The following is a 23,502-nucleotide window of genomic DNA, read 5'->3' as shown; positions in this document are numbered from 1 at the left end:
CCACTCGCCATGTGGCCTGATGATCCTGGAACACCGCTTAAAATATTGAAGGCGGTAAGAACCCTCGGAATGACCATGGACTCCAAGTTATCGATGATTGCCCAAGTGGACAAACTAGCAAGATCAAGATTTGTTACTATAAAAACTCTGTGACGAATCTTCCCCCATTTGGGATTTCCACAAAAGGTCTAGAATACCATCTCCCTTGTTTTGTCCATACTCGATTAGCCAATAGCCTCTACCATGGATCACCTTTAACGGCCATGAAAAGACCACAACGGATTCAGAACTTGCTAGCCAGACTACTCTTACATATAAAACCGCGAGACCACATCTCCCCTGCCTTGAAATCCCTGCATTGGTTACCGGTTACTAGAAGATCCAAGTTCAAGCTGCGTTGTATCACCCACAAAGCGATACATGGAACAGACCGTTATTCATCAGGAATAAAATCACCAAACACATTCAACAGAGGAACCTTCGCTCTAGAGTGGCACCTAGCTTCAAAATCCCAAGATACAAGAAAAAAAAGTGGGTGGCACATCATTCTCTGTTCAAGCAGCCAAACTATGGAACTCTTTACCCTCCAACATAAGATCCATGGGTGGCCACCTTATCTTCAGAAAACTACTCAAGAATTGGCTCTTCCCCACATAGCCACCATGCTCAAATAGATAGAAATATACAGCATATCTCTCTGTATATAAGCATTTATGTGTACTATAGATATGTACCTATATATATATATATATATGTATTGCTTTATATAAACGTGTAGAATACTTATGTTAAAAAAAAATATTATTTAAAGATATTCATAAGTTATGCTTAACAAATGTACATATTACTGATAGTTACATTATTCTATGTTTTTAACATGTATATAAGTAACTGCATAAATAAGTAAATCTTTTTATCACAACTATTTATCTACAATTGCTTCACTATTGATCTACAAATATATATATATAAAAATAAATAAAAAATAATTGAAAGTACAACAACACTTAAAAGCCAGAGTTTATTTAATGCATCTTTGATCTACATATACTACCTTCCTTTATGCATCTATATACCTTCCATGTACTTATGAATCTATATCTTTATTACTTTTGGATCTATATATTTATTACTTTTACTTAGTTATTACTTTTCTTCTAATTCAGTATATCCAATGCACTACCCTATTTTTCACCCTATACCGCTCTCAATATGTCCTCTAGCTCAACTCTCTGACTCGTCTCAAACCTCTTTCTACTACTCTTTCCAATGCACTAGCTTATTTCTCACTCTATGCCTCTATCAATATATCCATTACCTCCGCTCTCTCATTCATCCCAAACCCCAAAGCACTACTATGGTCCCCAAAATAACCTTTTCGAGACTCTTCCCTACTCCTTCCTTCCTTGCATCATCTCATAACTCTTTTTACTCTTCCGATCCCCCTAAACAAGCCTTTCTAAACCCTCCCTCTGACTCTTACCCCTCCACCTCCGTTTTACTCATCCCCCTCCACCTCCGTTTTACTCATCCCAAGCCTCCTCCTACTGCTAAGAGCTCCAAAACAAACAAACATAAAAAAACAATTTTTCTAAATCCTTCCCTTCTATCCCTCCACTATACTTTTCGATCCAAATAACAGACTAACATACCACCACTCAAATTACTTTCATTTCACTGTACTAATTCAACACTAACACTGTATGGGTTCCAGAGTAGCGTGCTACTCGCCAAAAAAGCGCTTCAATACCCCATCAGGAGTAGCAAACGTTATATAAATGCAAACCTTTTTCACTCTTCTATCCCTCCACTATCCTTCTCAATCCAAATAACTGACTAACATATCCACTACTAAAATTACTTTCATATTTTCACTATACTAATTTACCACTAATCCTTTATGGGTTCTAGAGTAGCGTGCTACTCACCGAAAAAGCACTTCAACGCCTCGTCAGGGATGGTAAGCACTATATGAGTGCCATTACACTACAATACAATTACAATACATGGATGTGGGAAATGTGAGAGCTCTGCATGAGAAGCATTTTGAAAGGCAGCAGCTCTGGGTCTGATATCTTTATGGGGCAGGCACATAGTAAAGAAAAAATCCAAACACTGTCTGGATCCTTGTTGGGGCACAGACACACAAAGCCACACAGCCCTTTACTCACACACAGGGGCATAGCATTGTCAGTAAGATTCAGGGGGAGCGAATCTCAAAATTCCTAACTAAAGAAGCAGTGGGCTGCAGGGTGGTGGGCAATGTTCCCCCTGATTTTTTTCTTCTGTATTTGTCAGTGCCAGATCTCTGTGCGTTGCAGCCAAGGCTATGTGCACAAAGCATGCGAGCGCAGCACACAAGTATCTAAATCTGTGGCAATTACAACTCAAAACTTTTGTTTACAATGAGAACGAAAACAAGTGAATTTCATACATATAGATCTATTAAACAGGGTCTAAAGACAGTTTTGCAATGTGGCTACAGACCATCCTTACATGAATTATTTACTCTAGATGCACCTATACCCCAAACCCGTATCGATTAGGTGGATAGGGGCCATAGAGGAGACAGAGAGAAATGAGAGAGAGAGAGTATATGGCCTGAAAGTGTGTTTACGTGCAGCAAGACTGTAGGAGAAGGTGAGGGAGTGAGAGTGTGCGAGACAATGTTTGTCAGTGTTAGATTTGGGGGTCTCTATTTGGCACAGGTAGGTACTTGTGACAACTAGGGACCCTTGCCTCTAGTCAGGGTAAGGGGGTACACTCCTACAATAACCCCTGCTCACCCCCTGGTAGCTTGCCACGAGCAGACAGGCTTATCTCAGAGGCAGTGTGTAAAGCATTTGTGACCACATACAGTAATCCAGTGACAACACTACAAATGGACACCACACAGGTTTTATATCAAAAATAAGTATACTTTATATAGATTTACCACAAGACCATAAACGACAAAAATACACAATACTATTACTTTAAGATGATAGTTTTTAGCTTAGTTCAGTTCAGTTCTTAAGATGCAACACTTTGCGTCAATGTACCTTACGATGCGTTGCGCTTCCACGACAAGCGATGGAAATGCGGCAAAGTTCTGGTGCAAAGAAATAAAGACGTGAAGATCTTCCAGATGCGGCACGCTTCTCCGGGGATGCGAGAGGTTCTCGGTTCGATGCGTGGACTGCAGCGGCGACACCCTTGTTCAGAAGTGCGACGGCAACAGCTTCAGCTGTGACACTCTTCTCCCAGTTTGCGTGAAGCTTCCGCACAATGCGACAACTACAGCGGCGACATCCTTGTTCAGAAATGAGATGGCAGCAGCTCCGACGGCGGTGCGCTTCTCTTGGGATGCGAGGCGCTTTCCTCGATGCGGTGCAATGTGACAGTTCCAGCGGCCACACCCTTGTTCAGAAGTGCGACAACAGCGACGGCGACACGCTTCTTCCTCGTTGCGAGATCATTCTCTCAATGCGGTGCAGTGCGACAACTCCAGCGGCGACACCCTTGTTCAGAAGTGCGACGGCAGGCAGCAGCGACGGCGACACGCTTCCTCTTTGTTGCGAGACGCTTCTTCTCGATGCGGTGCAGTGCGACAACTCCAGCGGCGACACCCTTGTTCAGAAGTGCAACGGCAGTAGCAGCGACGGCGACACGCTTCGGCTTCGTTGAGTCGCGCTTCCAGCTCCTTGCGACACGCAGGCCCTCAGAAGGCCCAAAACAGCAGCAGGCACTTCCAAAGAACTCTGGGGAGGTGGGGGTTGAAGTCTGTTGTCCCTGAGACTTCAGCAGGAGGCAAGCTCTGTTCCAAGCCCTTGGAGATCCATACAAGTTGAAATAAGCACACAAAGTCTCTTCTCCTTCCTTTGGCAGTCAGGCAAACCACTGCAGGCCAATCTCCTAAGCAGCACTTCAGCTTAGGGATAGTGTCTCCTCAGTTTCTACAGGTTCCGCTCCTCAGTAAAGGTTTCTTCTTGTTCCAAAGTTATCTAAATTCTTGGGATCAGGTTCCCACTACTTATACCCCAAAATCCTTTGTTCTCTGAGGGGAGAGGGGCCTTTGCCCAGTCCAAACCAGTTCCTGAGCACTCTGTTTACCAGACTTCTCCTTTCCTTTCACAGTGTATCGCAGAAACATCAGACGCCCCACATGAGGTGGAGCCAGTATTGTGGAGGGAAAGCCCAGCCCTGGAGCACTTTGTTGACATGATTCCTTCTTTCCTTTCACAGTGCAGGGCAGAGACATCAGACGAACCATAGGGGGTGGAGCCAGCACTGTGGGGGGCAGGCACAGTCCTATTCAGGTCCCAGGTGCAACTCCTCCCTCCCATCTAGATGCAGATCTCTCTATTCACCACTGGGACACCTCACCCTGTCTCCTGGAATTCCCCAGCCCTGTCACTCAAACTCCAGACAGGGAATACACAGCCTAGAAGAGGCAGGTTTGAATGGTTAGACAAGAAAATACCTACTTTCTAAAACACAGAATGTTAAAACCAACTTCACTAAAAGATGTATCTTATCATTCTGATTTCAGGCATACCAAATTTGAATTTCTACCATGTTCCCTGAGCCAGTTTAGGATTATAAAATGTAATAACCAAACTGCCCATTCTGGCCTATAGAGAACAGATAGCCTTGCAATAGTGAAAAACGAAAATGGCTGTAATTCACTATTAGGACATGTAACACACCAGGGCACGTCCTACCTTATACTTACAATGCACCCTGTCCTCGGGCCTACCATAGGGGTGCCTGATATGAAGAAAAGGCAAGGTTTAGGGACTGGCAAGTGGGTGCACTTGCCCAGTCAGCATGACAGTACCAGACTGCACACAGGCTCTGCAATGGCAGACCTTAGACACATTTTACAAGGCTGCTTCTGTGGGTGGCACAACCAGTGCTGCAAGCCCTGGTTTGGATTTACACGCCCTGGGCACACTCAGTGCACTGTACTAGGGTCTGACAAGTAAACCAAATCAGTCAATTATGGAATCACCAATTCATACATCAATTTACAATGCACTTTAGCACTGATCAGCAGTGGTAAAGTGCCCAGAGTCATAAAACAGCCAACAACAGGTCAGAAAAAAAATACAGGAGGAAGGCAAAAAGTTCAGGGATGACTCTGCAAAAAGGCCCAAGTCCAACAGTCAGAGTCTATGTATTCAATGGAAATATAGTAATGGCACATTCTGTGATGTAAAAAGGCTGAACGATAATATCCAGGGCCACTGGAATTATTCAGCAGGGGAAAACACCAAAATATGTGGCGGAGTTGACTAAATTATGCAGCAAGAATAGGCAAATTATGTGGCATAATACAGCACATTTTTTCATAGTGTCACCTAATTATTTTATAATTTTGTTAAACATGGTAATCTTGTCTTGGCAATGATTTCAACTCATTACTACCAGTTTCCCTACCAAATACAGAAATAAGCAACTTAAAGATGCCCAGCTAACCTTCGTGAAGGACCTTCCGTGCATGCAAACATATGTCATGTTTTTGTAACCTTCTTTTGAACTAGGAACTGTTATTTAGGGTTTTAAATCTGTAGATTATGTGGCAGATGATGGATTATGTGGAAAATTCATCCACAACAAATAGCAGTGACCGCAGAATCGCATAATTCCAGTGACCCTGGCAATACCTTATACTTCTGATGCAGCACTGTACCATGTGATTGTGCAAGCCCACCCAGCACAGTTTTAGCCTAGTGATTCTTGTGTAACCTAATAGTGTGTTAAAGGAAGAGAAGGGAGCCCACAGATATAAAGCAGTAGAAGTCTATGCTTGGAGTCTTACAGTACAGCAGCGTGTTTCATAGCTCCTGTGGAAAAGTAGAGTGCTACTGGGACGGTGATGGCACAGAAGTGATAGCAACAACTATTAAATAAACACAAGACTTTTTAGTACATCACACATTCTGAATGCAAGTATTTGGAAATGCTCCCATATGTGATAAAGAACTAACAGGATAATCAGTGAAAACGTATGTGAGCAGTATCACACACTTTGGTCAAACATGAATTGATCCTAGATTTTCCAGTTGCACACTGTGCAATTCAGCCACCAGTTTTATATTTGGGTACTTTTACAAAGCGCGAACCCAGGGCAGATTTAACTAGCGCTTACAGTGATGTCCTCATGTGTTCTTCTTTTCTCACAAAAAGGAATTTACAGTAAATGACATCAGCGCATTATGTGTATATAGGCAAGATTCCCTTTAAAGACTGACTTTAAAAAGGCCCACTTAATAGTTTCAGTGAGAAGCCTTGGATATCTCGGCACTGGCCCACATGAACACATGGAGTCAAGATTTTGTTCTTGGACACTGCAATTAGAGGCGTACTGACTGCTTAGAAACTAGCAGGCCTTCTAGTTTGGGATTACCTGATGTATCACAACATGTTTTTCTATTAAAAGAATGAAAGAGTATGAGAAAATATGTATACTACCCTGAAAACTATGGTAAGAACTACACTCTATGCTGCAGAATGGTGCTGGTTTATGTAAAGCAGAGATCAGTGGTCAAGGTTAAAAACGCGTTCTCCTGTCTCTCCGCTCCTGCCGGGCAGATTTGGGCGATTAACCAGTGCTCAGAGGGGGCCTAGCAGCAAATTTCCCTTTAGGAGGGACGGGTGAAGCAAGGAGTCCCCCCCGGACAAACAATCCCAGAGTCCCGGAGTCATCGCGGGGCGCCTAAGGAGACGGGCGATCCAGCATAGGAGCGGGGCCGGGCTCACGTGGACCCCGCAGATTGGCATAGCAGGCCACGAGGCGGCGAGAGAGAACTGGCAGTGATCTCGGGGACATTGGAGCAGAGAGGGGACACCCTGGGGTGGACCCCTCTCTCCTAGCACTTGGAGGTGCCGCAGAGTACCCGGCCACGTGAACACAGCAAGGGGAAGGAAAGGCCAGGATCGGGCCGCAGTGGAGAGGCCTAGAGGCCCCTGCCTGATCAGGGCATAAGCGCAGGTCCGTCTGGAGGCACCCGGCGAGGCTGCTGCCACTCCTCACCCCGGGACTTCCCTGAAGCGATCTACACAACACAGGCCCAGACTCAAAGGTGAGGTATGCGGCACTGCCCTATGGCACTGGAGGTTGGTGCTGACGGGCTCCCTCTTCTTACTCCCGCTTTGGGGTGTCAACAGCGGCTCACCCTTTGCCTGCAGGGGGTGGAGGACATCAGCGGGAACTAAGGGGCCCCTCCGGTGAACTCAGGCAGGCTAGAGCAGCAAGTGTGGCGGTCCTAGAGGGATGCCGCAGAGTGTGGCCCCAAGTGCTGCAGAGACGGCCCGGTTAGACCAGGTGCGGTTTGTGGCTACCTGGGTGCGCCCCTGCTTGCCAGCTCGCGAGCATCCAACTACCCCTCCTCCTCCAGAAGTGAGCCTCAACAGCGACTCGAGCGAGGACCCCCATCCAGAGCAGCAGAGAGGAGACTGTAGAACCACAGTGAGTTCGCTCCGCCAAGCAGGACCAACTTGCTGCTGACAGCGCACCGAGACCTTGAGGGGACAAAGCCTGCATTATCTAGAGCGCGTCTGCACCGCAGCGAGACATGTTGGCACCGTCAGGGTCAGTATAGAACAATGGGGTAACCCAGTTTTGTGCAGAACCTGGGGATAAGTACTTTAAAGGAACAGTGGTTCTGCCACCTGTTTGCCTAAATGAAGCATAGGATATTTCAATCAATTCTATCTCTCTTTTAAGATGAGACCAACAATCAATGTTAGCTCAATTCCAAACCAAAAAAGTTATAAAAATTCATATGTTCTATTTTCACAATATGATTTTATAGTAAAGTATTTGAAGATTGTGTGATCAATTTAAGCACATATATATATACATACACACACACAGATAAACCATATATAATAACAATTGAAGTGAACACAAAAAGTCACATATATATTTACATATCACAACACATTATGTACATGACACATGAACATGTATCGCAAAAACAAAATAGATACAGTGTGCAGTTCTTTTAAAGAAAGGATCAACCCAGTGTGCGTTTTCTCCTACTATTTTACAAATTATTCTGGGTGATCATATACACTTGACATTAAAGCGTCGATGTTTCGACCCCTGGGCTTAATGGCGATATTCTACTCTGTATGGGGTCTTCTTCAGGACTAGATAATAGATCTGTGTGTGGTTCCACCCTAATATATAATCAGCACTGCAGCTTATACTCAAGCGAGGACGGGAGACCTGATGGTGACGTATGCCTTCACCGTTTTTTCAGTTTGCAGGATAGAAAGCCCAAGAAGTTTCCACAGGTAATTAATCTGCCTATGATACTATCGTCAAAGTTGGTTTTGGAGGCGGAATGCCCCAACAGGCAATTAATTGAAGTTTAAGGAAATGTATCCATGGGACCTCGTGCGCTACACGCCAGAGGAAAGCCTTACCAAAGATGAAATCTTATCGAGTGACCTGAAGGCATACGTCACCATCAGGTCTCCCAGTCCTCGCTTGAGTATAAGCTGCAGTGCTGATTCTATATTAGGGTGTAACCATTTAAGGCCACACACAGATCTATTATCTAGTCCTGAAGAAGACCCCATACAGACGAGTAGAATATCGCCATTAAACCCAGGGGTCGAAACGTCAACGCTTTAATATCAAGTGTATATGATCCGTCAGGGTGGCATGAGCTCCGGGTTATACCCTTGAGGTAATAGAGCAGAGGCGGACTGGCTTGGCCGCCAAGGAGCACTGGCCCTAGTAAGATTGTTCTAAGGGCTGGGCCCTGACCACGACACCTAGAGCCCTACCATAACTGCACATTAAGCCACCAGATTGAAAGTCAAGTGAGGTGGTGGAGACTTTGACCTTATAGTGGTCCTCCCCTCCTAGACATGAGAGTAAGAGATACTAAGGTCACATCCACAGCTACTGAGTGAACCCCTGAGAACTGCGCCTATAGCAGACAAAGGGAGGTGAGAGAGGACCGCAGAAGTGATCCCAGCCATGACAGCAGGCAGACCAAAGAAGGACAGATCAGTCAAAGACATGCTCTTAAAAATGCCCCAATCCGATAACCCATCCATTCAAAGACCCTAGATGGAGACGGAGGCGGGTGGAGATGCCGAGGGACCAGTCTGCCGCTCCTTCTTAGAGTCCCTCTTCTCCTACCTGAGGGAAGACCTCTCCACCATGAAATGAGAGCTGTCAGCAGACATGAGAGGAGTATGACGCAATATAAACTCCCTGGGACAGAGGGTCAGCTCCCTAGAGGACTATGAGTTGAACACGGCGGAGGAGCTTGAGAGCCTCCAACAGGAAGTCATCCGCTTATGAGAGCAAAACTTGGACCTTCAAGGGCACACAGAAGACCTGGAAACAGGTCCCGGCAAAACAACATTCGAATACGCGGCATTGCATCAGGATTGGAGGATACCAACATCGAAGCTATGGTGGTGGACCTGTTCCGCACGCTTCTCGGCGAGTCGGAGGGGTTCTCTATTAAGCTTGATCTTACACCCAAAGTAGGACCTCGAAGGAGCACCTCAGCCCCTCCAGCAGATATTTTTAACCTGTGTCCATGACTACCAGTTAAAGGAACGGATCTTGCGCGCAGCCAGAGACACCCCCACCTTCAAGTATAAATATCAGAAACCTACTTTTTAACAGGACCTGGCTGCCTCAACCCTGTTAAAAAGAAAACCATTTCGACCCATCACCGCACACCTACGATCCATTGGAGTGACATATTCGTGGGGTCATCCATTTAGACTGATTTTCTCTCATAATGGTGAACTTCGCCAACTCCGCTCGGTTGTGGAGGCCAGGAAGCTCCTGGGCATTGCGGATCCTACAGAGGAGGGGACACCGCCAAGTAAACCGACCAGGAACATGTGAAGCGGCCACGATGGAATCGGATCAGGGTCCCTTCTAGCTCACTGAAACCGGACTCAGCCACTATTACCAAAGAGCACCAAGCAGTCTTGGAGTCCCTCACCGGGGGAACATCCGGCGACGGACATTCAGAGTAATAAGCGGTAATAAGTGGACTCTATGAACCCACCTCTGCCTGCATTATTCACTGACGCCTGGTCCGTCCGGTGGGGGTGAAGAAAAACACTGGCCACAGGTACCCCATCCAACTCCTTTTTCACCACCAGGAGCCAGGGCACAGTCCTCGGACCACACACACTCCACGATGTTGGACTTCCGTCCCTTGAGACTTTGTTGTAGGAGTTTCTTTGCTGGGGTTCTTTATCCTTTCCTTTTTTAATTTAGTTTTCTCTCCTGGGTCATGGACCTTTATTGTCCCGTTTGTAGCAGTGGCCATCCGCGATAGGAACGCACCGGATGTCCCGGGGGGGGCGCTAGTTGGGAACACAGGAGGGATCACCAATTTACTCCGCTGGACCTTTTAGGACTCTACAGGTGCAATAGACGACATTAAAATGCTTACCCTGAATGTGATGGGCCTAAATGGCCCGATTAAAAGAAGGGCTCTCCTGTCCTATCTAGAACACTCAGCAGCACAAATTTGCTTATTACAAGAAACTCACCTCCTGACCAGATATACCCACTGACTCAGATTGAGGGCATTCCCTCAACAGGACCCCTCCTCATACACTACCGAAACAGCAGGCGTGGCAATCCTCTCCTCACGCTCTTTCAGGGGCAAAGTGGGGGCGAACAAGGCAGAAATAAAGGGTAGGCTCCTAGCTCTCATGATCACTGTAAACGATCACGACTAACACTTGACTCCATATATGCGCCCAATGAGGGTCAGGAGCCATTCTTAAGATGGGCAGTGATGGATCTCGCTGCCTCTCCAGACTGATTGCTCCTACTGGGCGGTGATATTAATCTAGTGTTCGATAATCAGTTGGATCACTCTGCACATCGTCACTGGGGGACTGGGGTCCGTACACAAGTGGGGAGGAAATGGCGCAAGGTTTGGGTTTAGTAGATATGTGGCGTTCTATGCACCCCAATGATCAAGACTATACTTTCTACTCACATGCGACCAAAACGTATGCTAGGATTGATTATTTTACTGGTTTGCGCTCCCTACTTTCCCACACGCATAGTTCAGACATCGAGCTGCAATCATGCTCTGACCAAGCGGAGCTGACCCTCTCACTCAAACCCCACCCCCAGAACAACCATCGTTCACCTGGCGACTGCACGATACCCTGTTGCATCGCCCGGAGGTGATAAAATGTGTGAATGATGTCATAAAGGAATTCCTTACATTAAATGACACCCCATATCACATTATGGGAAACACTGAAGGTATGCGCAATAGGGGAACCTATAGGTATCTCCGCAACAGACAATAAAATCAGGAAGGAGAGCCAGAGGGATCTCACTGGTCAGGTACAAGAATTAGAACATATTCATAAGCGGACGGGAGCCCCAAGAGTGTGGCGACAGCTGGAGGCCGCTCCCCAACAGCTCACTGGCATCGACTTAGATAGAGCAGAATATGCTGCACTCAGGGTACTTCACTCTGTGCACATGGGGGGTAATCGGTGCGGGTGTCTCCTGGCTAACAAACTCCGAGCAAAACACCAGTCCACTGCAGTTCACATGGTATGTGATGAGACTCGTAATTAATATATAGAAGAGTGTGCTATAACTCAGGAGTTTAGGGATTTCTATGCCAAACTGTACACCGCCCAACAATTAACAGAGCTGGACTAACTCCCTTACTTACAAGGAGCTAGCCTCCCGAGGCTCACCCCAGAACAGGCAGCTAGTCTAGACGATCCCATCCAAACCGAGGAGGTGATCTTGGTCATATCTCGCCTCAAATCTCCAGGCCCGGATGCCTTCTCTAATATGTTCTACAAGACTTTTTGCGCATCACTTGCCCCTATCCTCAGTAGATTAATTAATGCAATAGGAGACACGGGGTCATACCTCCCACAATGCTTGGAGCCTCAATTTTAGTAATCCCAAAACCAGGAAAGGATGTTAGGTTCTGTGCCTCTTAAAGACCAACATCACCCTTAAATGTTGATTTGAAGCTCCTCACGGGCATGTTAGCAGCACACCTAAGCCCGATGATGCCAGGGCTAATGGACCCTGACCAGTCTGGTTTTGTAGCTACCAGACAGTGTAGTGCCAACACAAGAAGGTTACTTCACCTTCTAGACAAAGCGCAGTGCCAAGACACAGAATGGGTCATGGTATCGATTGATGCCGAAAAGGCTTTTGATTGGGTGGATTGGGGGTACTTGAAGATTGTCCTGGAGTGGTTCGGGGTGGGAGGCCGCTTTTTAAAATCGGTGCTTACCGGTTACAGCCAGCCAACGGCCACGGTGTGAGTTAACGGGCGCTCTTCTGAACCCTTCCAGATCTCCCAGGGCACCAGACAGGGGTGTCCTCTCTCCCCATTGCTCTTCGCGCTCTACATAGAGCTGATGGCCCTAAGAGTGCTGGAGAGCCCACAGATTTTCGGGGTGAATTTCGGGGGGAACACTCATGCCATTAGCCTATATGCTGATGACGTGGTCGCCACATTAGAAGAACCTCAGATTTCTATCCCCGCCTTCTTTGCCGAGCTGGAGAGATTTGCAGCATCTTCTGGCTTCAAAGTCAATGTGGCAAATCTCAGGATATGGGGTTCTCAATCCATCCGTCTACCAAGGAGGCTCTGGCACGCTCAATCCAGCTCCAGTGGGACACAGGATCTTTCCCATATTTGGGGATCCAACTTACCAAATCTACCCACAACACAGCAGCCTTGAACTATGAATGCTCCTGTCCAAGGTGCGTGGGGAGTTGGGCGGATGGGGACCCTTCGGTTTCTCTTGACTGGGTAGAGTGGCAGTGATTAAAATGAACTTCTTACCCAAAATCCTATACATTTTTCAGACTCTCTCCATGGAGCCCCCTTCTGGAATTCTTAAACAATTACAGAAGGAGATCAGCTTGTTTGTCTGGGCTAACAAGAAGCCCTGAGTGAGTAAGGAGCAGAGCTATAGACCTCTTAGAGAGGGGGAGCTGGGGGTACCCAATCTGATCCACTACTTCCAGGCCACCCAGTTGCGTGTTCTTTTGGAATGGTCAATGGTCGCGTAGTGAGTCGGAGAAAAACTGGCTCTTCATGGAACGGGCGCTAGCAGGTCGGGCTCAATGGGGGGGTCCCCTTTTCTGCAAATCACAGCATCCAGAAGGCATGTATTATTCGCCAGATATTAGCACTACTTTCAGAGCATGGGATTCCACGGCAATCGAGTACAACCTATCTTCATTTCCATCATCCCCCAAAATTGGGAACAAGGAATTCTCCCCCGGACCAGATTGGAGGGTGTTCTATCACTGGGAGGCCCGGAGATGCCGATCCGTTGGGCAGATGTAGAGGACCCCCTAACGTTTGAAGACCTCAGATCCGCATTTGCTCTGCCAGAAACTGAGTGATACAGCTTCCATCAAGTGAGACACTGGGTGATGCACCCTCAGGTATGCTCTGGGGCCAGAGAAGGTTAACACCATACGAGAAATGGCTTCACACAAAGACAACCAATACGCACCTTATCACTGAACTCTATCATATGCTGTGGCCTCCAGATCAGGCGGCCTCCACGCCAGGAAAACGAAGGTGGGAGACCGAATTGGGCCGAACACTCGCAGGAAGAATGGGGGATATCTATTATTGAGCACGCCACACAGCACGGAACATCTCAAGCATTGAAACCGCAACCAAAATAGCCACCTATTGGTACCTGTTAGATTTGGGGGTCTCTAGTTGGCAGAGGTAAGTACCTTTGACAAATAGGGACCCTTGCGTCTAGTCAGGGTAAGGGGGTACACTCCTAAAATAACCCCTGCTCACCCCCTTGGTAGCTTGGCACAAGCAGACAGGTTTATCTCAGAGGCAGTGGTAAAGCATTTGTCAACACATACAGTAACCAAGTGACAACACTACAGATGGACACCACCCAAGTTTTATATCAAAAATAAGTATTCTTTATATAGACTTATCACAAGACCACAAATGACAAAAATCCGCAATACTGTTCTTAAAATAGCAGAATTAGCTTAGTTCTCTTTAGATGTTAAAATGTGACACTTTGAGTTCAATGTACCTTAAGATGCATAACGCAATACAATGAAGTCTTGCAAGGAAGGTGATGCGTCGGTTTCTTTCACACAAGAACGGTGATGCGAGCCGCGACAGGCCCTGCGACACGCTTCCCGGTGATGCAGTGGCACCTGATGCGACGTCGATCCTCTTCTCTGGCGATGCGAGGTGCTTCGGCAACAATGCGAGCAGCGACAGGCCCTGCGACACGTTTCCCGGTGATGCGGCGGCGTCTGATGTGACGTCGATCCTCTTCTCCGGCGATGCAAGGTGCTTCGGGGACCCTGCGATGATCCAACGGTTCTTCTGGGCCGTGACAGGTCCTGCAAAATGCTTCCCAGTAATGCGGCGGCATCTGATGCAACGTCGATCCTCTTCTCCGGCGATGCGAGGCGCTTTCTCGTTGTGAAGCGATAGCGGCAGTTCGGCGACACGCTTCTTGCTCATGAGTCGCGCTTCCAGCTCCTTGTGACACGCAGTTCCTCAGAAAGCCTTGCAAAACATCAGGCCCTTCCTCTTGGGTAGCTAGTTGGTGAAGTCTGTTGTCCCTGAGACTTCAGCAGGAGCAAGCTCGTTTCTCAAGCCCTTGGAGATCCTTCACAAGTTGAATAATGTATACACAAAGTTCTTTTCTCCTCTCTTTGGCAGTCAGGCAACCACTGCAGGCCAATCCCTCAAGCTTAGGGATAGTCTCTCCTCAGTCTCTCTGGTTCCTCTCCTTGGCAAAGGTTTCTTCTTGTTTCCCAAAGTGATCTAAAGTTCTGGGGTCTGGGTCCCCCTTTTTATACACAGTTTCTCTTTGTTCTCTGAAGGCAGAGAGGCCTTTGCCTAGTCCAAACCAGTTCTGGTCAGTCCTGGGGCACCTTGTGTACATGACTCCTTCTTTCCTTTCACAGTGCAGAGCAGAGACATCAGACGCACCACAGGAGGTGGAGCCAGCATTGTGGAGGGAAGGCACAGCCCTATTCAGGTCCCAGGTGCAACTCCTCCCAACCATCTGCATGCAGATCTCTCTATTCAGTCCTGTGCTGCCTCACCCTGTCTCCTGGAATCCCCCAGCCCCTTTCACTCAAACTCCAGACAAGGAATACGCAACCTAGCAGAAGCAGGTTTGGATAGTTAGTCAAGAAAATACCTACTTTCTAAAAGTGGTATTTTCAAACAGAATGTTAAAACCAACTTCACTAAAAGATGTATTATATCATTCTGAGTTCAGGCATACTAAACTTGAATTTCTACCTAGTTCCTTGAGTCAGTTAGGATTATAAGATGTAATAATCAAACTACCCATTCGGGCCTATGGGGAACTGTTAGCCTTGCAATAGTGAAAAACGAAAATGGCTGTAATTCACTATTAGGACATGCCACACACTCCAGGGCATGTCCTACCTTATACTTACAATGTACCCTGCCCTTGGCCCTACCATAGGGGTGACTAATATGCAGAAAAGAGAAGGTTTAGGGACTGTCAAATGGGTGCACTTGCCCAGTCAGCATGGCAGTACCAGACTGCACACAGGCTTTGCTATGGCAAGCCTTAGACATACTTTAACAGGCTGCTTCTGTGGGTGGCACAACCAGTGCTACAAGCCCACTAGCAGTATTTGGATTACCAGACCTGGGCACTCCTGGTGCACTGTACTAGGGTCTGACAGGAAAACCAAACCAGCCAATCATGGAATCACAAATCCAAAAATCAATTTACAGTAGGGAGCACTTGCACTGTGGCACTGGATAGCAGTGGCACAGTGCTCAAAGCATCTAACACCAGCAAAAACACGAGGCAATAGCAAAAAATGGAAGGGAGACCGACGTCAAGGTGCCAGGTCTAACAGTACCTTACCCCACCCAGAATACATAGATACAAGCCCAACCGCCCCTCACACTGCTAGAGACAATGTGGAGAGGAGGGCACTCTAACTCATTTACTGTGGGGGGGTGTACGCCTCTCCGAGTATTGGGAACAAGTCCTATCAGACATTGATAATCATTTTAACACACAAATCCCGAACTTCCCAGCATATATTGTTTTAGGCTTACGTAATAAGATTACCTTCCCTCTTAAATCTCGCAGAGGTAGGCAGATGGGTTTGGCGCTGGGAGCAGCAATCCAGAACATACAAATCCACTGGGGCACCAATAGGATTCCAACACACCAAGGCTGTTTGGGTAGGTTATGGACTGTGCTGGGCATGGAGAGCATTACACTCATGCTACAGGGGAAGGGGGCCTCGTTTGCAGACTACTGGCGCCCACTTCTATCCATACTTAGTACAGAGATGAGGGAACCAACCTGCCCTAAGTATCTGCGACCTTTGCGACTTGTGGATTGCATACAAGACCCTATCCCATCCACCGCTCTGGACACAGAAGATGAGATACCACAAACAGCTGAGCCTCCAAGATAGAGGGGCTGATGCGTAAGAGTGGAAAGGAGAGAGTTACGACACATAACAGATTAGAACCCAGGAGAACTTTTCCTTTTTCCTTTTGGTTTTCATTTCTCCTGTCAGGAGGAAGGGTGGGAGGTTGGGAGTTAGGACCCTTAATGAAAATTTCATTTTGTAACCTCGCTAAATGCCATGCAGTGTCTCATTGCTTTTTCTGCTCTGTTATCTACAGCATTGTTTGTTTATAATAACTGCAATAAAAACGATTTAATCCTAGAAATCACTGATCTCCTTCTCTGCAAATTCCCTCACTATCACCAGCCGTGGTCCATGCAGGTAAGAGCAGTGGGGCGGTGGGGCCAGGTGGGGGTGCTTTCGACTGACTGCCGATGACGAGAATTTTTTTTTTTTTAATTCCCTTGTCAACGTCCGTTGAAATCCCCCCAAACCGGCTCCACCACTCTTACCTGCACGCGCCGTGTCTGATTATCACCCTCCTTTAGTGCCCCTCATATCTCCAAAGCCCCTCTCTGACGTACATTTAATTTTTTATAGATCTATTCATTGTTTACTCACAGTCAGCTGTGAGCTGCATGGTACACATCAGTCATAAGTTCTTTGCAGCAGGCACATTAACCCTCCGCGCTACTTTAGGATAAGCAGAAACTGCCACTACACAAAACTCCATCTCTCTCACATAGGAACATTAATCACCAGAGATATCTTGACCTTTTTATTGTTGCCTAATGACTGCTGGACACCTAAGGAAATTTGCTGCAACTACTTTTAAGCCCAAAAGTCATTTTTAACACTGTGCCGCCCACCTCACAAGGTCAGTGTCAACAGCTACTCAAACTGGCCCTGATTGAACACACACAGCAACAGAGCAACGCCATAACAAAATCAAAGGAACGCATCATGTGAAATAAAGAAAACATTAAAAAAGCAGTAAAAAAAAGCAGTAGTGAGTGTTTGAAAAACGGCAATATTTACCAACATCATGATTGGGCAAGGCCAGTATGTGAACCTGGCTCCCAGTCTGATCATAATGTTCCCCACCAACAATGCCATTAATGGACTAAGAGGCAAGTCAATAGTTATATAATCCCTCAATGTGACCTATATTCTTACTATAGATAGAGCAACATTATAGTCTATGAAATCAGACATACAAGGTGCTTGTACAGTACACATCCTGACCTAAAGTATTTGAAATGGCTCTCATAGGTGATATGAAAGCAAGGTTGCTCTGTGAAATAAAATGCTTGCCTGGAATCACACAATTGGGACAATCAAGGAAGCTGGTATTGATTCCAGATACATCATTTCACATTTTGAAATTCAGCCACCAAATGTGTTCCTCTGGCTCTCTCTCTCTTCTGTTGTACATCATAGGTCATTGTTTATTCTCGGTGCATGGCAAGAACAAACCATGCAGACATCACAGATCAAACTACCAAGCCATAAATGGCTTTAGTTGGAGGTGTTACACTCCTCCTGAAGCTACACCCCTGTTCACACAATACAGAGGGTCTGTGTATCACAATACAGAGCATGGTTATATGAATGAGCTCAGTGTCTGTGCTCCCACCAAAGGGCTACCAACAATACAGACAGCATATCATATATTTCCTTTAGAGCTATTTCTTTCGGAGTAAGGGTGCAAGGGTGCCACCACCAAGAGGATAAACAGACGGCTAATGAGACGCCCACCCCTGGGTCACTAGCCAAAGTCTATCTAGTGTCAATATGGCCTTCACATAGTCAAAGCTTTGGCCTATTCTTGTCCCATACAATAATACCACCCACATATATGTAGTACACAAGAAAAGTGGGAACATTGGTTGGTAGGATGTGTGCCATTTGCTGGAGGTTCTGTAGTTTCCTGATACAATAAAGTGAGGATATTCTGATATGTGTTTCCCCCCTACTTGGACGACTGCATGGTGTTTCACATAATAAATCATACTGAGGTTCATGCAAGGTACAAATTATATATTCAAATGGGCTCCTGCTTTACAGATATGCGTGGGGTTAGTAGCTTTTCTTGGGTTCTGGCCGACCTATGGCCCAAATACCAATATTTGCTCAATCTTTTTGAAAATCCACACATGCTTGGCATCTTCATGCTCAGTAGCCACAGGGGAACAGATATTTTGCTCAAATTTTGGCAGGAATATAGTGTGGTGTAAGGAACACTAGACAGACTAACATTACAATGTTTTCAGAAAACATTATTCAAAATTGGCAAACATCATGATCAAGGTGTTCTGCAAGCCATCCTATGAGTGATCAAAACCTTAGGATTTGTTAATGTTAAAAATATATGGATGTTATATGTTTCCATACAGTCCAGTCATGATATCTGTAGGCAAAAGAGAGCTACACTAAACCATCATTTCGCTTTCAGTTGCTTTCTGAATTTCTAGAATGACCTGCAGAGTTTTATTGCCTGTCGGTGGCCTGGACACTTAGAAAACAAAGATGCCTGAAACTCTTCTTTTTAGGAGATCCAAAATAACACAAATTTGTGCCAAGCCTTGGCAGGGAAGAATTTCTGCGGGAGGAGGGCTGGAGAAATTTCCATGGTTTGAAAAATGTAATATACAACTAACTGGCTGATCAGGATTGAAGCTATAGGGGACCCAGCTTTAGAAACTTTAGAGTGTAGAGATGTTGAAAATATGTGCTTAGGTAATTTTTCAATACAACTTAGGTGTGATACCTGTGACCATAAGAGAGTTCCCTAAATCAGCATTTTGCTCTCAGTTGATTTCCAAATCCCCTGAATACACTACACCTAGTATATTGCCTGCGGGCATCCCAAACCCGCAGACAAATTATATATGCCTGATATCCCTAGGCTCAAAGGACCCAAAAAACCACAGATGGTGATCAAGTCGTTGCATGAATTTGTTCCCGTGCGAGGGGAACTGGAGGAACATACCAACTTTTGCACAACATTGCTAAAAACCTGGTTTTGCAAACAATTGCTTAAAATCTGGCAAATGTCATCCTCCCCCCATTCCACTAGCCAGTCACTTTTTTGCTTAGATAGTATATAATTAAAAGATATATAGCATTATACTTTCAATTGAATCTGCCACAATGTATTGATCTGCACAATGTTTACATAATTGATTGTGCACTTCTTAGCAAAACCCACATATATTTGGCATTGCCAGACTCCAGAAATTTAGGAAAACATTTCCTTTATTAGCATTTCTCGATTTATGTTTGTTCCTATGATAAATGGAAAAACAAATGAATGAATCTGTACACAAATTAAAAAATCTCCACATGTTCATTGCATTTTTAGACTGCTATTTGATATTGATGTGAAGTTTACACTATAAAGTGCCTAAAATTCTAAAAGGTTTGCATGGGTGCACAGTGTCCAAAGAAGTACATGTGCTTAAACAACTTAACCTCAGCTTTTTTTAAGAACCTCTAGCACAGAAATTGTCAAACAAGCCAGAAATTTAAGGGTTAATTAAAGAAATGTAATTCTGTTGCAGTGCATGATAATTACAGCAGACACCATACTTTGTATAGGTTATGCTGCAGTCAGCATAGATCAGACCAGAACTTGTTGTCTGTCGTTTACATGAATTAACTAGTACGTCACCAGCATTATTTTGTTAATGTATGTATGAGAGTGCAACATACTCATCTGTATTTTTTGACTATTATCTACATTATCAGTGCAACTGTCATTACAAAGAGAAGCTTTGTGAAAATCATAGAAGCACAAATCATGCCTCTCAATTTCCTCTTGTTAAGTTTCATCGAACCCTGACATAAACAGACTGCAACCGAACTAGACGGGTCGTCAGCAGTCTTTTTCCTCTAAATCTTTCCCATATTTACTTGTGCTACCCACTGTGCCAAACTTTGGCAATATTCACTAGTAGGCGTGGCATGGGGGAATTCACAATTGTCCTAGAGAGACTTGCATTAGAAGTCAGTGTTCAACAGATGCTGCTGTGGCTCTGCTGTTGAAAACATATCACTTCAGCTGCCTCTTGTTAAAAAGAGGGAACCCAAAGCTGTGTGAAAGAAAAATCAATTTATTTTTTATAGATGTCCTGCTGCTGCCCGACTTTAAAAGAGGCACTAAAGATTTTAGTGTCTTGTGAGTTAGAGATGACGGACCCTTTGGTTCCTGATGGAATCTGTAGAACATTGAAGTAAGTGCTTGTGTGTGAGTGACAGAATTCATGATGTAGAATGTTGCGGTAACAGTTAAACGCTGAGTAATAAAGACATGTAATCCAATGGTCCGTGTGTGGTGTGACCATTCTCTCCTGGAGAGTTTGCTGTGGTCCAGCAACCTGCTCATGCATGCCACATGTGCCTCACTTGAGTTGACAGTTAGCGTATGTGGAATAAAAGCACTATTTTAGCCAGGGCTAGGCCTGTGAAGAAAGTGAATGACTTACAGAAAGTTTGTTTGTCGTGGGATAGATATTTGCTGATAAGGTCAAGACAAGAGGTACTGCGCCACAACGCGCCACAATGCGCCACAGAGCTGCAAGCAAGCTATAAAAGCAGAAACCTTTCTGACACCAAGAAATGCTAAAGGCTGTGACAACCAGGTACGGAAAGCACAATGAGCGGCGACAGTCAGGTGCAAGAGAATGCTGTGAGCAGAAGCAGGTAAAGGTAGAGAACCATTAGAGGTAATGATGACCAGATATAGAGAATACGATCATGCATACCAGAACCTCAGTAAAGAGTCATCCTACCTCAGTACCAGGTGCCGCAATCCAAGCAGAAGCACGGGAGTTGTGCTTACTATGCTGGTGAATCAAGTTTGACTCAAAGGCCACGAGAGGCAGTCGGAATAGTGAAATATTTCAATGACTGTTGAAAGGAGTGTAATATATGGCCCTGCTGCCTTCTTGAAGCCACTGCTCTCTTCGACGCAAAATATTGGAGACAGATGGACTGCCTGGGTCAAAACCTTTTATGGTTTCATTGATGCACTGGAAGAAGCAGATACAAAAAAAAGGTCACTAAATATGTAAGGAATTTAGCAGTTGAAAAAGTAAAAGAAACGAAAAAGAAATTACCACAAGGTGATGAAGTGATATACCGTCAAATAAAAGAAGCGTTAAACAATCCAATGCCAAATGTTGACTATGAAAGTTACATCTTCAGTCAGGAAGGACAGAGAGCTGGTGAAACAATCGATGAGTTTGTAAAAAGACTTGATTTATTCATAAAGCATTGCAAGTTCAATAAGTTCAACAATGAAGAGACCTTGTATCTCAGGTTAATAGATGGTTGCCTCAGATGGCAAATGCTGAAAGAGTCACTTAGCTTGGAGCGAGTACTCATGGCTGCCAGAGCTGGAGAAAGAGCTGACAGACAAGCAGCTAACATGGAGGTCAGAATGACCCAAAATGAATCAGCGCTGAGTTTGAAAAGTAAGTCAAAATACAAGGTAGAAGGCCATAAAGTACTGTCTCCAAAGAAAAAAGAATCTGTGCTTTCGATGTGGATTATCCTTTCCTTATCAAGGTAACTGTCCCGCCATTGGACAGATATGCAAAGGCTGCGGGGAAAGACAACCATTTTGTGAGTTTCCAAAGTGAGGGAAATAAAGTGCGTCATGTCGGAAAAACAAAATGGAGGCAATATGAAGTGAGTCATGTTGTGAAAAATAAATTGATGTTAGAAAATTGCAACTGCAACGCTCTACGCATGCCCAAAAGGCTAAGCGGCAACATCATTTGAGGCAAGTGAAACTGAACAACGTCGATTGTCATAAAATTCTTCTTCAAAGAGCTCGTCACCGTCATTGTCGAACGACAGTGAGGAAGATTGGTGTGCGATGTCAATGTTGACTGCTGGATGACATGCCCATGTCGGATTAGCTTCGTGCAAGGAAGAATGTCGATCAAAGCTAGGTCGACAAGTGAAAGTGCAAAATTAATTTGGACACTGTCCCAAGATCACACTGAAAGTGTATGGGTGCTTCATACCTTATATCATAGACAGTGGTGCATTGATAAACATTATGCCAGTGAAAAAGTACAATGAACTGTCTTCAGTGCCCCGTTTAACTCTGTTGAAGATCAAAGTCCATACATGGGCTACTTTGACGCCACTACAAAGTCAAGGTTCATTCAGAGCAACTGTGAAGCACAAAAATACAAAAGTACAAGCACCAAATCATGTCTTGCCAGGCACTTCATCAAGTACATGTTTACTCAGTTTCAGCTCTGCTGCTGACTTGGGGTTTATTTCTATAAACTACAATGTCAATGTCTATCATGAGACAGTGAATCAGTTTCTATCTTTATTTCATGGACTAGACAGACTTAAGATCATGAAAGTGCAACTTCACATGAATGAGGACATCCATCCCATTGCATTTAATTTACAAGAGGCTGTTGAGAAAGAACTTGAGATCCTATTAAAGCATGACAACATTGTGCGATCTACTGGTCTGACGCCGTGGGTATCACCCATAGTGGTAATGCTGAAAAATGATAGTGGAGGAGCCATGCACATCTGTGTGGATATGCGCCAAGCAAACAAGGGGATTGGAAGAGAATGACATCCAAGTTCACACATTACTGGCATGATTTCTCAGCTGAATGGAGCCAAAGTATTTTCCACCTTTGATTTGAACAAAAGATTTCATCAGCCTGAACTGGAAGAGAATTGCAGGTACATTACATCCTTTTTGACTCATATTGGTTTATTTAGATACAAAAGGCTACATTTCAGAGTGCCGTAAGCTGCAGAAATTTTTACGGATGTAATTCATTGTATAATACAACCAGTCACAACTGCTTTCAATTACAGTGATGACATACTACTTGTTGGGGCCACGCAAAAGGAACATGATAAAACTCTTGCACAAGTGTGTTGTATCTCGCAGATGCAGGTCTCACTTTGAATTTGGCAAAGTGTGAGTCTCATCAAACAAAACTCAAGTTCTTTGGTCATATCTTTTTTGATGGGAGAATGACCAAGGATCCAAATAAAGTGCACTCCTTCCCCTCAAGATGTAACTATGCTGAGATTCTTCCTTGGTA

The 23,502-nt window shown here is 45.2% G+C and overlaps 1 long non-coding RNA gene across 1 annotated transcript in view; it reads right to left on the bottom strand.

Moving 5' to 3' along the window:
• The window catches only part of LOC146860411 (uncharacterized), a 62,513-nt gene that overhangs the window by 19,290 nt on the left and 19,721 nt on the right, over positions 1 to 23,502 (bottom strand). The window contains exon 2 of the long non-coding RNA XR_014979146.1: positions 21,199 to 21,438. This is a non-coding gene — a long non-coding RNA (uncharacterized LOC146860411). The remainder of the gene's footprint in view (positions 1 to 21,198; positions 21,439 to 23,502) is intronic.

Source organism: Triturus cristatus, chromosome 3_1 (assembly GCF_964204655.1).
Source record: "Triturus cristatus chromosome 3_1, aTriCri1.1, whole genome shotgun sequence".
Classification (NCBI taxonomy): Eukaryota; Metazoa; Chordata; class Amphibia; order Caudata; family Salamandridae; genus Triturus; species Triturus cristatus.
The sequence above is the reverse complement of the archived record's forward strand: the minus strand, read 5'-3'. Positions and strand labels throughout refer to the sequence as shown.